The following is a 6,000-nucleotide window of genomic DNA, read 5'->3' on the forward strand; positions in this document are numbered from 1 at the left end:
AAGTCCATAGCAGTCTGGCTTTTTTGCACCAAATTAGAGAGTCTCCTGGGGTCACTCAAATCCTACAAAACTGACCTGGGTTTTACCTGCAGCAAAAGAGAACTCCACAGTGGTCTGCTAAATTTCTACACAAGCACTACTCTAGCTTCCAAACTTGGCTTAGGTTCTCCTGTACTTCTAATGGCTGATGACCATGATGATTGACTGCTACTCAGTGACTGCCTGCAATGACTACTATGCAATGACTGCCATGAAGGCACCTCGCTAACCGTTTTTTCACCTCACTGTAGTCAATCTTCTTAGCAAATGTTTAAGTTTTGAGAAGGATCTATTTATCCCAGGAGCTCTCAACCATTAATTCATCTTGGGGCATACGTATGAAAAAAACTTTTTGCCAGTCCTTAATAGCGAATTTTAGCAAATCGTTATTAAGGACTCGCAAAATGCAATGTGTGTAGGTTTTGCAACAATAATTGCGATTCCTAAATATTCCTTAATTGCGAATTGCGATTGGCAATTAAGGAATACCTAGAGGCCCACAGGAATGAATGGGAAGACATTCGCAATTTGCGAGTACCCATTAGGTACTCGCAAATTGCTAATGCAATTTCAAGGGTGCAAGGTTGTCAAATGGACACCCTGTTGCACCCCTGAAATATGCATGTGTGCACATGTGGCAATGCCCTAAAGGCATGTATGTGCACCACATGGCACTTTGAAAAATGCAAAAAAACATGCATTTTTCTAGGAAATCTCAAATTACCACCAACTTGAAGTTGGTGGTAATTTAGGATTTCTGAAGGAAAATTCACACAACTTGGGTGCCTCCGGAACTACATTTAAGAAATCGCAATTTGCGATTCCTTAAATGCATTCGCAAAATAGGGATCGCAAATTTTGCGATTCCCTATTTTGCAATGGCCTTTTGAGATGATACATCCCAAAAGGCTCTTTCCCATTTGCAAACGGGCCGATTCTGAGAATCGGGCCATTTGCGAATGGGAAAAAGGCTTGATACATATGCCCCTTTTAGCTTTTTAGGGGTAGGGGTAGGTCGAAGGTGAATGACTTTGCTATCTTCCCTGTATGTATCATTTTATTGTCTGTCTATTTTGCACAAACACTGTTTTTTTTTTAAAGTTTAGAATGCTTTATTGAGATAATGTTCAAAGTAAAACATCAGTATATATATATATATAATGTTAAAACACTTCAATAACTTCTAATTAAGTACTGTGAATAAAAGAGAAAAATGTGAACAATAATAATAAATACTGGATCAAAACCAATTGGAACAATGTAAACAATTTACATAGGCATATGCAATTTAGCATTTTTTAAACAAGGGTCAAAAAGGAAGGGTAGAGAGGGAAAGAAATAATAAGAAGCATGTAATAAGCAGAACAGCATTGCAAAACTAACCTTAATAACTTGATTAAACATAATAACAATGAAGGGGGTTCAAATCTGGTTATCATCTAAATAGGTCGATCAACTATCCTAGATAGAAATGTCGAGAGTGGTGACCAAAGTAAATCTTTTTTAATCATTAAGGGTATTGAGATGAGCACGATCTAATCTGTGTATAATGTCTGTGTTGTACTTGCTGATCATGAGGAAGTGTGAATTTGTGCCCAAATAGAGTCCCAAGTCTGAAAAGAGAGTTCTTGTTGCAAATCTTTTTCCCATAAAATTTCTATCTTAGATTTAATCTCGACTCAGTAGGATGAGACAAAATCTTGTGAATAGCAGATACTTTAAACTGAGTGGAAAAGTCTAAAATAGAGATGGGGTCTGATTATGTGGAACCAAGAAAGAGTTCTGAGAAAGGAAATGAAGAATAGACGTTCTAAGATGAGAGTAATGAGAGGCATGTTTTTTGGGATCTCAGAAAAGTCCTTAAGAAACCCATCAATCATTAAATGCTCAATAGTGACAATGCCTTTGCCAATTCAATATTTCCAAAAAAGTGCTGTTATTAAGTTTTAGGTGTTTAATATACCAAATAGGAATCTGTGCAAAAGAGTCTGTTTGAGAGAAACGGGCAGTAACCAGAAAGTTGGCTACAGCAGTAGAATGGGTTAGAATAGGAGATAAAAAGCATCTAGGAGGCTAATATAAAAGAATGACTGTGTTTAACGAGAATGTTGTCTATTGGGTCTGTTCTAATAAGCTCCATGCAGTTAATACTGAATGTGGGTTGTCTGAAAGAAAAGTCTAAATTTGTTTCAATGTAAATGTAGAGCGGTATCGTCTAAGATTGGGAGAATTTACTCCTCCTAATTCTTTGGGTTGTTCTAGTCGAATTAATGACATCCCAGTCTTGCAATTATTCCATGAGAATTTGATCAAGGAATGATTGATGGTTTTAAAGAAAGAGAGTTGAATGGTAATTGGGAGCATGGACAGAAAAAATGAATTATCCAAAGTAACATCATTTTAATTGTTGCTAATCTACCCCACCATGATGAAAATAATGGAGGCCAACTGTCAATTAACGCCGAGAGTTTTGTAACTATATAAGCAAGGTTAATTTTAATGGTTTCTTTAATGTTATTTGTATATGAGATATTTAAACATGTAATACTTTTTGAATTCCATTTGACCCCCGTATCTTTAAACATGTCAGGGAGACAGTGTTTATTTAAGACTAAATCCTTAGATTTGTCAATGTTGAGTTTATAAACAGAAACTGTGGAGTACTACTTTAACAATGAGAGAAAGCCCGGCAATGAAATGGTAGGGTTAGATAGATACAGTAAGATGTCGTCCACATATGTAGTAAATTTAATATCGAAGGTTTTTTAATTGGAAACCTGTAAACTGTGGAGAACTACAATTTTTTTTTCAAAAAAGGTTGTAGGGCAAGAATAAATAAAAGTGGAGATAAAGGGCAACCTTGTCTAGTTCCTCTATGAAGTGAGACGTAATTGGATTTACAACCATCAACCCAAATGGAGGTGTAGGGTGAAGAGTATAACAATTTAATATAACGATTAATGTGAGGACTGAAGCCGTGCCATTTTAATGCTCTGAAGATGAATTCTCAATTTACTCAGTCCAAAGCCTTTCCTGCATCCAACGTTATTGCAGCAACTGGTTAGACAGCCTTTGAGGCTAAATGAATAATGTTAAGGCAGGTTCTGGAATTGTCTGTAATTGAGCGTCCCTTTACAAACCCTGTTTGATATATATCAATTAAATCCTGAATTATCTGGTTAATACGAAGGGCTAATAATTTGGCAAAAATCTTACAGTCTGTGTTAATTAGGGAAATAGGTCTTTTTTCAGTAGCTAACAAGTGATTTATGAGAAGTAGCAGACGAGGAACAAGTAATTATGTATAGTGCAAAAAGAAACACACAGTAAATCTGTCCGGTCCAGGAGTTTTATTCTTTGGAAGTTAATTAATACCATTTGTAATTTCTTGTTCTTGGATTGGACTATCGAGAGATGTCAGGTCAACATGATTTTATGAGGATTTGGGAATGACTTGAAAATAAGCATCTATCTGATCAGATGAAGGGGGTATTCAGGAGTATAGAGTAGTATAAAAGTCAGTAAATAATTCTAATATCTTAGAGTCATTGATATGTCCAACCCCTGTGCTATCCGTAATGGCAACAATCTTGTATTTCAGTTTTTTAATTTTAAGGTAGTTAGCTAGGGATTTGCCAGCTTTATTAAGACCACCGTACATTTTTATTGCAATTTAGCTTTAATAAGATTGGATAAAGAATTAGCACAGTTCGAGGTAGAGTATTGATGTTCTAAAACTTTGATTTGTTTTAAAATAAATGTTGCATCTTTAAATGCCATCTTTATTTTTGGGCAGCAAAATCTATTGTAAATCCCCTGGCATTTGCTTTAAAAGCATCCCAAATAAAGTTTATCTGTGAGTCCAAGGGAAGAATATGTTTGAAAAATTATTGTATAAACTATGAAAATTGTTCTCTAAATTGAATGTCTAACAAAAGGGCATTATTAAATCCCCATCTAGGTAAGATAGGTATGGAGGTGGGATATTTAAGATCTACTATGATGGGGGCATGATCAGAGATAAGAATTGAGCCTATCTCCGCATGTGTCATGAATTGAAGAGATGATTGTATAAAAGAATATATAATCTATATGGGAATGAGACCTATGAACAGGGGAAAAGAAGGAGAACTCAAAGACATTAGGATGAGAAATTCTTTAAACAGCTATCAACCCTCTGGAATTAATAGCTTTGGGGAAAATCTTTAGCATTTTCTTTGGATACATTTGGTTTGGTACTTCCGAGCTAAGAAGGGGTCCATAAGTTGGTTGCAGTCACCACCCACTATCAAATTTGTGGGAAAGTAATTCCAAAATACTAAGTCTATACCATTAGGACCGTAGACATTGCATATAGAAAACTGAGTATTAATTACAATAATGTTTAGTAAAAGCCATCTACCATTGTTATCCTTAACCTCAATTTGCAAAATAATATTTAACAATTTGTCAAACAATATTACTTTATCATTCTTATTACTGACAGCTGAAGAAAAAAAAAACATTTCCAACCTATTGTCTACGTAAGGATAGTGTATCTTGCTCCTTTAAGTGATGTTCTTGTAATAAACCTATGTGACAATTCAATTTACTAAGGTGAGACAAAACACATTGTTTTTGACAGGGTTATGAATGCCCTTCACATTCCATGAAATAGTACGTAAACCACTCATCAGGGGAATATATAAGAAGTTATAAAAAAATACATGAAACTTAAAGTAAATCAAATATTTGATAAGCAGAAACCAAAATGATAGATAATATTACAAGTCCTGGGACCGGTTTCTGGCTATCAGCTGTCTTCAGCCAGGATAGCTTGACTCCAGTGGCATAGTGAGCAAGGGACCCACGACTGGGCATACCCTTCCCACATAGGGCGAACAGCAAAACACCAAGATGATGGACGGAATGTTGCACAATGGCAAAACATTCACCCCCAGTCACAGATCTGGGTTTAATCCATCATTATTTTGCTCAACAAGCCATCCCAGTTCGCACATGGCCATATGCAAATCAGTCTTGACCCTGTGCCTCATGGGAACAGTCCAGGCCGAACTGCCAAGCCATGTCTTCCCTGGATCGGAATCAAGCATCCTAGGACCGGTTTCAGGCTATCAGCCGTCTTCAGCCAGGATAGCTTGACTCCAGTGGCATAGTGAGCAAGGGACCCACGTCTGGGCATACCCTTTCCACATAGGGTGAACAGCAAAACACACAAGATGATGGACGGAATGTTGCACAATGGCAAAACATTCACCCCCTGTCACAGATCTGGGTTTAATCCATCGTTATTTTGCTCAACAAGCCACCCCAGTTCGCACATGGCCATATGCAAATCAGTCTTGACCCTGTGCCTCATGGGAACAGTCTAGACCGAACTGCCAAGCCATGTATTCCCTGGGCCGGAATCAAGCATCCTAGGACCGGTTTCTGGCTATCAGCCGTCTTCAGCCAGGATAGCTTTACTCCAGTGGCATAGTGAGCAAGGGACCCACATCTGGGCATACCCTTCCCACATAGGGTGAACAGCAAAACACACAAGATGATGGACAGAATGTTGCACAATGGCAAAACATTCACCCCCAGTCACAGATCTGGGTTTAATCCATCGTTATTTTGCTCACCAAGCCACCCCAGTTCGCACATGGCACAAACAAAAAGAACATTAAAGTGGAAGGGAGTTGCGAGAAGGACTATAGCCGCCCCAAAGAGGAACACTGAGAATAAATAGGTGTGATGTCAACAGATAAACGAAGGACAGTAATAATGAAAAAAGAACATAATCAACACAATGGAAGGGAACTTAACAAACATTTAGTGGGACAATGCAACGGAGTGGAGCTCGAACAATAAAACAGATGGAAAACGCGAACAAAGACACCATCGTCAAACAAGATATGGTACCTGTGGAGTAAAAGTGAGAGAACATGTAAGAGACCAATTAGGTTTTAAGAAGTTCCA

This window comes from Lissotriton helveticus, chromosome 6, assembly GCF_964261635.1.
Source record: "Lissotriton helveticus chromosome 6, aLisHel1.1, whole genome shotgun sequence".
Lineage (NCBI taxonomy): Eukaryota > Metazoa > Chordata > Amphibia > Caudata > Salamandridae > Lissotriton > Lissotriton helveticus.